The 12,577-nt window shown below is 43.5% G+C and overlaps 1 long non-coding RNA gene across 2 annotated transcripts; it reads right to left on the reverse strand.

The window, feature by feature from the left end:
* Nucleotides 1-311: 311 nt before the first annotated feature.
* Nucleotides 312-11,597, reverse strand: LOC308587593. 2 transcript variants are annotated; one of them, XR_014008481.1, is made up of 3 exons: nucleotides 11,469-11,597; nucleotides 10,965-11,117; nucleotides 312-475 (listed from the first exon to the last, which is right to left on the reverse strand). It is a non-coding gene; the product is annotated as an uncharacterized lncRNA (long non-coding RNA). The 2 variants fall into 2 exon arrangements; XR_014008482.1 differs by lacking the exon at nucleotides 312-475 and adding an exon at nucleotides 9,934-10,091.
* Nucleotides 11,598-12,577: the final 980 nt, after the last annotated feature.

Raw genomic sequence — 12,577 nt, forward strand, 5'->3', positions numbered from 1 at the left:
ATTATTATTATTATTATTATTATTATTATTATTATTATTATCATCATCATCATCATCATCCAAACAATCTCAGTGATAGACTGGGATAGAAGAGCTCAGTCAGTTGAGCTCTTATTATTCCATCTATATCTTACCTAAGCTTCTGAGAAGCTTATTGGGTGAGGATTCAAAACCTGGTCTCCCAACTCCTAGTCGGACACTTTAACTTCTAAACCCGTGTTGCCTCCCCTTTAGACTGGAAACCTACAGGGATGAGCAGCAGCAGCACATGCAATTCAAGAAAAAGAAAAGAGACAATCATCACAAGTGACCAAGCTTTCTTTTTTTAAATGTTTATTAGCAGGGAAATAGAAAAAATAATGAAAAAGAAGCCCGTTTCCCACTCAAACATTTTGCTTCTCTCCCAGTCTTCATAAGCATGATGAGCCGCCAACACCTGTGGTCTTCAGCCATCTTAGGATGAAGGGGAAACATCCTGAAAAGAAATCAAAACATTGGGAACATTACTTTCTAGCAGTTGTTAGAACACAGGAGATCTGGTTTGCAAAGAGCCCTTCTTGGCCACTAATGTGAATTTTGTTGCAGAATACGTTTCTTTCTCACTAAGCGGAAGACAGACATGGCTGCAATATGTAAACTGGCTCCTTACGTAGAATCACCAGTCATTACTTGTTACTGCAGAAGCAAGAAGGAAGGTGGAAAGAGAAACTCAATGCATGGTCCATGAAGGCCACTTTGATTTCTGGACCGAGATACATTAACTGTTCAGTGGCTTTTCCCTCTCATTGCAGTGGTGCTCAGTGGCATAGCATGGGGGGTGCAGGGGGGGCCGACCGCACCGGACGCAACATCTGGGGGTTAGGGTTAGGAGGCGCAAATCCACGGGTTAGGGGGCGCAAATTACTTGCCTTGCCCCGGGTGCTGACAACCCACGCTACGCCACTGGTGGTGCTAATTAAAGACTGTTGTCAGAGGAGGAGGTGTTAGCTGGGGATAGTCCTACAGGTCAGACAGAGAGACCTGGGACTTCCCATTCCTGGTAAACATATTTGCAGCAACCCTTCTCTCTCTCTCTCTCTCTCTCTCTCTCTCTCTCTCTCTCTCTCTCTGTGTGTGTGTGTGTGTGTTTAACTTACATATTTATTTATAATAGAAAGGGCAAAAGACTGATTGTTCAGACTCAGGATGTTTTGTTTTTAAATAGGTGAGCTGGTCCTGCCTGGAGTTTGCACAAGGGCAAGTTTGTTATGGGGTGCACATGAAGTGCAGAGCAAAGATATTACACAATGTCGACATGAATGGGTTTGGAATGACAGAAACTGTTACATAAGGTAAACATGAATCAATCAATCAACACTAACCTGATTCAAATAACAAGTAGTCCTGAACAATAGGCTTAGTCACATACCTCGCCTTTGCAGGTGGCTATTTAATCTGCGAAGCGCACAATGAAAGGTCATCATTGTTTGTAGTGATGGTTAAATCCAGAATATCTGGCAATGAATTCCAAATCAGTGGCACCATGCTCTGTATCTGTCCTCTCCCCTGAATCCCTATGTACTGTACATAGAAACTGAAGTGATTCCTCTAAGACTGCTTACACACAGTACATTTAAAGCATGTACCTTACTTAAAAGAATCCTGGGACATGTTGTTTACACTTACACACACACACAGAGTCACAACTCCAGCAACCGTAAACTACAGTTCGGAAGCCATGTACTATATGCAGGAGATTGCAGTCAAACTTAACTATCCATGAGTGCTAGTTAGTACATGAAGGGGTTAAGATCAGAGAATTCTCTTCCTAGAATTCTCAGCTGGATCACACACCCTCTTCTCCATGTGGGAAGAAGTAAAGCTGCTTCTCTTCTTGTTCCCTCTCTCTCCACTCCATGCAACTGATCATGGATGCCATATCTAAGCTTTGTGCCAAGCTTAGAACATGTGTTTGAAGCTATCTTCCTGCATTTTCTACCCAATAGTATTCTGCCTGTGTTCTCATTGCTGTTGCTTGGATAAATGCATTAATCTGCCCTTTAGAATATTTTGTAAGCGGTCTGTTTATTGCAAGAGGGGTGGAAAGAAAGGAGCACTGTTTACAAGCAGGCTAAATAGGATAGAAGGGTCTGACAGTCTATAAACATTATACTGCTGCCATTTGGGTGTTTAAACTCTACCTTAGAGGGTTCTCTCCTGCTGGAGAGTGTGCAAAGCCCAGTGTTTTGAATCCAGGCATCCAGTGAATTCTTTTATTAATTACCTCCCCCAACACACAGACAATGGCCACGGGGACCCCTATTTTCTTCCCACACTTTGAGTTAGACATAATTTATTAAACCACCCATCTCCAAAGGTGTGTAGATTAATTTCCAATGTGAGTGGCCTGAAAAGGCTGTTTTGGAACTGGTGTGTGTGTGTGTGTGTGTGTGTGTGTGTGTGTGCGCGCGCGCATGTGCGTGTGCACGTGCCTGTCTTCTCTTCTTCAAAGCTGTATGGGAGATAGCAGTTGCCCCTACCCAGCCGAACAGATGAATGGTGAGGGGAAGGTGATGCTCAAACTGCCTCAACAGTTTGAAAAGGAATCAGAGAGAGCAAAAGAGAAGATAGGGACTGGATCTACTGTATTCACAGAAACAAATTATTATTATTAGTATTATTATTATTATTTATTATTTTATATCCCGCCCATCTGGCTGGGTTTCCCCAGGAACAAAAGACAAAGAGGCATGGGACTGTGCTGATGAGTGTTTGAAGGGGAGAAAGAGGTAAATTGGGGCATCAGAATTACACCCACAGTCTCAGGAATCCACAGTCCCACTTACATTCCACATTCTGGAATCTTGGACCCACACAGCGCATTGCGCAGCAGGAATAGCAACACTTTTCCCGTCCTTGGCAAGTATAGTCATTTATGCACTCATCTGGTTGAGGGCCAGTGCATCTGCAACGATCTATCGGGCAGATTCCAGGTTTGCCTGCAACAGGAAAAGGTCAGAGCACAGCTCCATGCAAGGTAGTCACACAAGCAGATAATTGGAAGTCTTCTGAATCAGCACAGTAGGTTTTGTATTTTGGTGCATTATTTAAACATTTGTGCCCCAGCTCATTGTTCGAGGCAACTTACAAAACTATAAGCAAACTACAAGATGTATTGTTGAACTACCAAAGACTGCTTTCAAATACAACCAGTGGACTAATCTTATCCAATTTAAGGTGCTTTGTAAGCACACCCAACAAGAAGAAATGGGGCTTCCTTTAAACTTCAAAAATATTGTTGTGGGCCCCACCAATCTTTGAGTGGTACACGATTCAGTGGGGCTTGCTCCCAAGTCAATGGATATAGGATTGCTGCCTACCTCCTAACATCACCTGGCTTTCCTGTTTCCTGCTCCAGCTGATTATGTCGGATTCAGAACTCCTTCCATTAACTGACCACATAACTACTTCCTGTGGGTTTTCCTGGGTTTCCCCTATCTAATTCCCTTTCCAAGCAGCAGCTGGTTTTATGCCTCACCTTTTGGAGTCTTCTGACAAGCTGTGAAAGGTAGCCAAATGGCTAGAAGTCCCACAAGGGCAAAAGTCACCAGTGTCTTCATGGCTCTTCCAGCAATCAAGCACTACTGCTCAGAACTGAGCAAGGCTGGTATTTAAGGAGCTGCAAGGCTACAGTTGAGTTGGGAAATCAGATTTGCTAATCTTCCTCTAGCGTCACCTGCCTTGCAGGAAAAGTGAAAAAGAAAAGCAACAACAGAAAACTCTAAGCAATTTCTTTGCATCGTCATCACATATTGTTAACAACTCTTAATATTCCAGTATAATCTGGAGAACAAAGAGCAAGCCAATCTGGAATTTGCTGGCACTCTTAATGCTGACAGTTGTTAAGCAAAGACAAAATGGTTGGGGCGACACAGAGAGAGAACATGCTGGATGTTGCAGCCACAAAGTCTGCATTTGATTGCTGTGACAGAAATGGATGATGCCCCCAAGAGGATACCACCGTGTTTGTGAAGTTAATGGCCAATAGTATTTAGTCATTGCTGACTGAAGCATCAGAAGGTGCCTTATACTGAGACAGATGACTGATTCACATAGCTCAATATGTCTGCACCAGCCTTTCTCAACCTTGGGTCCCCAGATGTTGTTGGACTACAACTCCCATCATCCCTAAGCTAGCAGTGACCAGGGATGATGAGAGTTGTAGTTCAACAACAACATGTGTGGACCCACGATTGTGAGAGGTATTCCCAATATTCTGGGGCTGGCTGGTTGGAACCCTGAACAGGAGCATTCCAGTTACAAGGTAAGAATACATTGCAACCCTTGGTTTCAGAATCCTCTTGACATGTTTGAATTAAAACCAATGAACCTATGCCTATCTCACAAGAACTATACCCAGGATAAAATTCTTTCAAGGTCTGGACCCAGCCAGGACACTAAAATATAATCAAAGAAGCCAAAAGGGTCTGTCATGTGTATCTTTGCACAAACCAACTTCAGATCTTGCCATGTTGAAAAGTAGACAGCGCTACTATAGTAGGAGGAAGTGAAAAAAGTCAGACACAAACCGGGGCCTTCTAATACAGGAGTTTCAATAAAGTTGGACGCATGGCTCCCTATAGAGCCTTGTCATGCTCTAATGAGGTATATTAGGATATAGGTAAACAAGGGTTCATTTTAGTCACTTTTTCTTGAAAAGTATCTTGAAATCAATTTCTCACTAATATTTTTGAGGACTATTTTGGAAAATTGCTTAGCAGGACCACCCTATAAGAAATCGGAATGAATGCTCAATAAACAGGTTGTTTGGAAGAGACCTTTAACAGTCATAGAGAGCTGAAGGTTTGGTTTTTTAAAAGAGAATTGGGTAACTTTCACAAATCTAGCCAATAGTTCCTGTCTGCCCTCCAGTGGTGGTAATTATGGACTGAAGTTTTATCCACACTTCCATTTGTGCTTTGTTTCCTTCCGATTGTCAAGCTGCAGATTAGTTTTGTCCCGGGCCATCCACAAGTTTTGTCCAAGATTCTAGGTCCTCATGCCACACCTTACTGCTCACTATTTCAAGGAGACATCCCTGAAAACATGTGATACTCTGTCCATCACTTCTGTTTTTCTTCCTTCTTGCCCTACACTTTCTCTGCTCCCTCTGTTCCCTCACACAACTGTGGAGCTGCACATGTTCTCCTTTTCTCTTACTCTTTTTGGGGGGTTCTTGCAGTCCATTGTGTTCCTGCACACAAGCACGCAGTGTCATGTTGTTGCTTCTCCAAACCCGCCCCCCACAAGGTCAAAACGGGGCACAGGTTAAAAACAGACCGTGATTTAATTGCCATTAAAGGAAGACCATCCACACAGCCCAGAATGTAGCATTTTTGAGGTGGCAGGGGCATGAGCTGCTAACCGCCCCAATTTAAACACAGGAGTCTTCCAAAAACCCATCCCAAACCTCCAAATTCCCTTGGTGATCAGCAAATGGTAACGGGGGCAGGACTGTGAAATCTGGAAGCCCCTAGTCATGAACCGGCACATGGGTGGTGGATACAGATGCAGTTTCTCCGACTCAAGGATTGATGCAGTTGAGCAGCTCGGCAGCTATATCCATGACTGAAGAATCCTATTTAGGATCCACTCTCCTCATCCTGTGATGCGGGTGGTGCTGTGGGTAAACCACAGTGCCTAGGACTTGCCGATCAGAAGGTCAGCTGTTTGAATCCCCGCGACGGGTGAGCTCCCGTTGCTCAGTCCCAGCTCCTGCCAACCTATCATTTCAAACCACGTCAAAGTGCAAGTAGATAAATAGGTACCGCTCTGGCAGGAAGGTAAACAGCATTTCTGTGTGCTGCTCTGGTTCGCCAGAAGCAACTTAGTCATGCTGGCCAGATGACCCGGAAGTTGTACACTGGCTCCCTCGGCCAATAAAGCGAGATGAGCGCCGCAACCCCAGAGCCAGTCATGACTGGACCTAATGGTCAGGGGTCCTTTACCTTTACTCTGCACCCTGAAAAGGGGGAGGGGCTAGAAAAGGTGTCCTAAACATAGTCTGCCTCCCTTTTCCCCTGACTGGATTACCACGCCCAGTGGGGCCATCACCCAGCGGTCGTAAAAGACTATTGAACTTTGGAACATGGAATATATTAACATTGACAACTGGGAAACACTGGCCTGCGAGCGCTCCAGTTGGAGAACAGCCTTTACCAAAGGTGTCATGGGCTTTGAAGACGCTCGAACTCTGGATGAAAGGGAGAAACGTGCTAAGAGAAAGGCAGGCATGGCAAACCCTGTCAGGAAAAAGCAGCAATGCAAGAGTGAGCTGCAGGTGTCTGGAAAGCAAAACAGGATGTTGATGTTTGGGACTGTACCATGGGAACGAAGGGGCAGTCTATTCACTGTTCTGAGCACCGGATGTTAGCTCAGAGTGTCATCTGACCTGTACTGGAAGTACAGGGGTGGAGTTTATTTCTCTCTCTACTGTTGGAGTCTGGAGAGTGCAGACTTGTTTCTCTGTACTGGTGCATTGACAGAAATAAAGACATGTAAATAGATTTCTGTCTGTCTCTTTCCCCTCCCTGAGGGAAGCAGGGAGGAGGGAGGAGAGGTGTGTCCCTCTCACGCTGAGTGGGATCGCCGATAGTGACCTAGCCTGTATCCTGCCGGGAGACGCAGACGGGGAGGTCAACAAGGATCTCAAGCCGAGTGCCTGGAGAGTGGCCAGTTTCCTCTGACTGAGGCCTGAGAATCCGACAAACCCTTGCCGTGATCAGCTCCCACCTGGACACTTATGTCCCCAATGCGGAAGGACATGTGGATCCAGAATTGGTCTCCACAGTCACTTACAGACTCACTGTTAAGACCATGTTCATGGAAGACAATCTTACTAAGCTACAAGTGATGATGAGAAGAAGAAGAAGAAGAAGAAGAAGAAGAAGAAGAAGAAGAAGAAGAAGAAGAAGAAGAAGAAGAAGAAGAAGAAGAAGAAGAAGAACCCACCAAGGAAGGGGGGAAATTTGTATGGTGTAAGTTCCCCAGTCAGTCCCAAATTTTGCATTGTGGTCACACAGCTGACACACATTGGCACTGGAAAGGAAAACTGCTTATACTCGCATATGTGTAGTTGTTTGCAGTTCACCTTTCAGAACTGGTTGTGTAGTACCTGTTCTGCAACAGATGTGCTGCTATTTTGGCGAAATCTCCAATTGAAATACAGCAATAGAAAATAATATAGACTGCGCTCTTCCACACTGGAATAACAATTTTCATATACAATTTGAACCATATACATTTATTTCTTCTGCAAGTGTAATTGTATGACTTTTTCATTTATAGTTTCAAAAGAGAGAGAGAGAGAGACAGACAGACAGACAGAGACAGAGAGACAGAGAGAGATAAATGAGTCTTGGACCTCCATGAGGAAAGCTTCCTATTTAAAGTTATACTACAAAGTGTTCTGCCTCTCCTGGCAAAGGGATTGGATGAAGTTGGAAAACACAGATTTATTGGATTTAGAAGGGTATAGAATGAAAAATAAAATTGTTGGAAATGTAATGTCAAAGAGGGAGACTTTTACCATATGTGGTGGACATGTGATGAAGTTAAATTATTTTGGGGAAATATTTATAATAAGTTTAAAAAAATCTTTAGATATACCTTCCCAAAAGAACCTGAAGCTTTTTTTTGCTAGGTATGACAGGAGAGTAAATATTAAGAGTTGATCAAAAATTATTTATGTATGCCACTACGGCAGCAAGAATTTTGTTAGCCCAAAAATGGAAACAGCAAGAATTACCGACAGATGAAGATTGGCAGACGAAGATGATGGAATTTGCAGAACTGGTAAAGCTGATGGGAAAAATCTGACACCAGAGAGACCAAGCATTTCTGAGAGACTGGAGTAAAATTACTCAATATATAATTAGTAACTGTAAACATGTAAAGACACTTGCAGGACTGCAATGATCTCTCATTGCATATTATTGGAAGGAACTTTCTATATATGCTTTAAATTTTAAACATTGTAAAACAAATGTAGACACAAGATGATACAAATGTGTGGATCTAAGATTTGTTTTATAAAAACCAGATGATAGAACAGAGGGAAGTCGATAGCTTAGTTGAACTAAAAATTTATAAAGGGGGATATGATGTTATTATATTGTGAAAAATGGAAAACCAAAAAAAAATATTTAAAGATGAAGATGAGACATCACTACCACCCTCCAGATCTCTTCTTCCTGTTTGTCTTCGAAGGAACCTCTACAGGTTCCTAATTCCTCCTGCTGCTTTATGTAACATTAGTGCCCCAAACTCATAAATTGATCTCAGTCTGCTCCAGTCACTCCCTAGAAGAAAATACTAAATGCCTTACAGGCTTCTCCAGCTGTACATTGACCTAGAAGTCATCATATGCTCTGGCTAGTCTTTTCACTGCTTACATGTTGTGCATCTTGCTGTACCATACTATTGGAATTAATGATATTGCCACTTGGGATTGTGGTGTTTAATCAGTGATTGAAAAGGCTACACTTGCTCCTGGGTCATTTCCCGCATCTCTTTCTGCATCAATTTCTTTCTTTCTATATCTCCCTCTCATAAAGCATCAGAGTGGTGGACAGCAACATAAAAACCTTTGCAAACAACAGAGGACAATTGTTATAACGGCAGACTACTCAAGAAAAATGTAAATAACTGCATTGGCCTGTTGGCACCTTAAAGTCAAAAGCGAGCATGCCTGCTCAATGAAGGTTTCATAGAGTTCATGAAATCATACCATTGGAAGGGACCACGAGGGTCATCTTGTTCAACTCCCTGCAAGGCAGGAATCTTTTACCCAATGTGGGACCCATGCTCTGCCAACTTGTTTCGAAGTATGGGACCAATAACACTAAATGCCTGGCTTCTGGTAGAGGCCATGTGGCCCTTTGTAACACAGGGGACAACTAACAGAGCTCATCCAGGTCAATTCTGTGCCCAGGGCAGCTGTCTACCAGCTCCATCTGACACACAGGCTGAGACTCTACCTGCCAACAGACTGTCTTGCCAGAGTGGTGCATGCTCTAGTTATCTCACACTTGGGCTACTGCAATGCACTTTACATGGAGTTATCTTTGAAGGTGACCTGGAAACTTCAACTAATCCAGAATGTGACAGCTAGACTGGTGACTGGGAGTGACCGCCAAGACCATATCACACTGGTCCTGAGAGACCTGCATTAGCTCCCAGTATGTTCCTGAGCACAATTCAATTGATATTGACCTTAAAAGCCCCAAATGGCCTTGAGCAAGTATACCTGAAGGAGCATTTCCACCCCCTATATTCTGCCCAGACACTGAGCTCTAGTGCCGAGGGCCTTCTGACAGATCCCTTACTGCGAGAAGCGAAGTTACAGGAAACCTGGCAGGAGGCCTTCTCGGTAGTGGCGCCCACCCTGTGGAATGCCCTCCCATCAGATGTCAAAGAAATAAACAACTATCTGACTTTTAGAAGACATCTGAAGGCAACCCTGTTTGGGGAAGTTTTTAATGTTTATCGTGGTTTTAATATTCTGTTGGGAGCCACCCAGAGTGGCTAGGGAAGCCCAGCCAGATGGGTGGGGTATGAGTAAAAAATTATTATTATTATTATTATTATTATTATTATTATTATTATTATTATTATTATTACTACTACTACTATTATCCAAACAATCTCAGTGTTCAGGATGGGATAGAAGAGCTCAGTCAGTTGTTTACATATTATTCCATCTATATCCTACCTAAGCTTCTAAGAAGCTTATTGGGTGAGGATTCAAAACCTGGTTTCCCAACTCATTGTTGGACACTTTAACTTCTAAACCCGTGTTGCCTCCCCTTTAGACTGTAAACCTACAGGGATGAGCAGCAGCAGCACATGCAATTCAAGAAAAAGAAAAGAGACAATCATCACAAGTGACCAAGCTTTCTTTTTTTTAATGTTTATTAGCAGGGAAATAGAAAAATAATGAAAAAGAAGCCCGGTTCCCACTCAAACATTTTGCTTCTCTCCCAGTCTTCATAAGCATGATGAGCCACCAACACCTGTGGTCTTCAGCCATCTTAGGGTGAAGGGGAAACATCCTGGAAAGAAATCAAAACATTGGGAACATTACTTTCTAGCAGTTGTTAGAACACAGGAGATCTGGTTTGCAAAGAGCCCTTCTTGGCCACTAATGTGAATTTTGTTGCAGAGTACGTTTCTCTCTCACTAAGTGGAAGACAGACATTGCTATAATATGTAAACTGGCTCCTTACGTAGAATCACCAGTCATTGCTTGTTACTGCAGAAACAAGGAGGAGGGTGGAAAGAGAAACTCAATGCATGGTCCATGAAGGCCACATTGATTTCTGGACCGAGATACATTAACTGTTCAGTGGCTTTTCCCTCTCATTGCAGTAGTGCTAATTAAAGACGGTTCTCAGAGGAGGAGGTGTTAGCTGGGGAGAGTCCTACAGGTCAGACAGAGAGACCTGGCTCTCCCTATCCCTGGTGTACATATTTGCAGCAACTCTCTTTCTCTCTCTCTCTCTCTCTCTCTCTCTCTCTCTCTCTCTCTCTCTGTGTGTGTGTGTGTGTGTGCGCGTGTGTGTGCGTGCCTGTCTTCTGTTCTTCAAAGTTATATGGGAGATAGCAGTTGCCCCTATCCAGCCGAACAGATGAATGGTGAGGGGAAGGTGATGTTCAAACTGCCTCAACAGTTTGAAAAGGAAGCAGAGAGTGCAAGAGAGAATATAGGGACTGGATCTACTGTATTTGCAGAAACAAAATTATTATTATTATTATTATTATTATTATTATTATTATTATTAATCCCTCCCATCTGGCTGGGGTTCCCCAGAAACAAAGGACATAGAGGCATGGGACTGTGCTGATGAGTGTTTGAAGGGGAGAGAGAGGTAAATTGGGGCATCAGAATTACACCCACAGTCTCAGGAATCCACAGTCCCACTTACATTCCACATTCTGGAATCTTGGATCCACACAGCGCATTGCGCAGCAGTAAGAGCAACACTTTTCCCGTCCTTGGCAAGTATAGTCATTTCTGCACTCATCTGGTTGAGGGCCAGTGCATAAGCAAGGATTTGCCGGGCAGGTTCCAGGTTTGCCTGCAATAGGAAAAGGTTGGAAGTCTTTTGAATCAGCACAGTAGGTTTTGTATCTTGGTGCATTATTTAAATATTTCTGCCCCAGCTGATTGTTCAAGGCAACTGACAAAACCATAAGCAAACTACAAAATATATTGTTGAACTACCAAAGACCGCTTTCAAATACAACCAGAGGACTAATCTTATCCAATTTAAGAGGCTTTGTAAGCACACCCAACAAGAAGAAATGGGGCTTCCTTTAAACTTCAAATATATAGTTGTGGGCCCCACCAATCTTTGAGTGGTACAAGATTCACTGGGGCTTGCTCCCAAGTCAATGGATATAGGATTGCTGCTGGTTTTATGCCTCACCTTTTGGAGTCTTCTGACAAGCTGTGAAAGGTAGCCAAAGGGCTAGAAGTCCCACAAGGGCAAAAGTCACCAGTGTCTTCATGGCTCTTCCAGCAATCAAGCACTACTGCTCAGAACTAAGCAAGGCTGGTATTTAAGGAGCTGCAAGGCTACAGTTGAGTTGGGAAATCAGATTTGCTAATCTTCCTCTAGCGTAGCCTGCTTTGCAGGAAAATTAATAAAGAAAAGCAACAACAGAAAACTCTAAGCAATTTCTTTGCACCATCATCACAGACCGCATGTAGAGTGACAACAACTGCACGTACTGGAGCCAGTGTGTGTTAACAACTCTTAATATTCCAGTATAATCTGGACAACAAAGAGCAAGCCAATCTGGAATTCGGTGGCACTCTTAATGCTGACAGAGGTTCAGGAAAGACAAAAGGGTTGGGGCGACAGAGAGAGAGAACTTGCTGGATGTTGTAGCCACAAAGTCTGCATTTGATTGCTGTGACAGAAATGGATGATGCCCCCAGGAGGAGACCACCATGTTTGTGAAGTTAATGGCCAATAGGATTTAGTCATTGCTGACTGAAGCATCAGAAGGTGCCTTATACTGAGACAGATGACTGATTCACATAGCTCAATATGTCTGCACCAGCCTTTCTCAACCTTCGTTCCCCAGATGTTGTTGGACTACAACTTCCATCATCCCTAAGCTAGCAGTGACCAGGGATGATGGGAGTTGTGGTCCAACAACAACATGTGTGGACCCACGATTGGGAGAGGTATTGCCATAATATTCTGGGGCTGGCTGGTTGGAACCCTGAACAGGAGCATTCCAGTTACAAGGTAAGAACACATTGCAACGTTTTGTTTCAGATTCCATCTCACAAGAAATATACCCGGGTTAAAATTCTTTCAAGGTCTGGACCCAGCCAGGACACTAAAACATAACCAAAGAAGCCAAAAGGGCCTTTCATGTGTATCTCTGCACAAACCAACTTCAGATCTTGCCATGTTGAAAAGAGGACAGAGCTACTATAGTAGGAGGAAGTGAAAAAAGTCAGACACAAACCAGGGCCTTCTAATACAGGAGCTTCTTCAATAAAGTTGGACGCATGGCTCCC

The sequence above is a fragment of the Podarcis bocagei genome (assembly GCF_964188305.1).
Source record: "Podarcis bocagei genome assembly, chromosome: 5".
Lineage (NCBI taxonomy): Eukaryota > Metazoa > Chordata > Lepidosauria > Squamata > Lacertidae > Podarcis > Podarcis bocagei.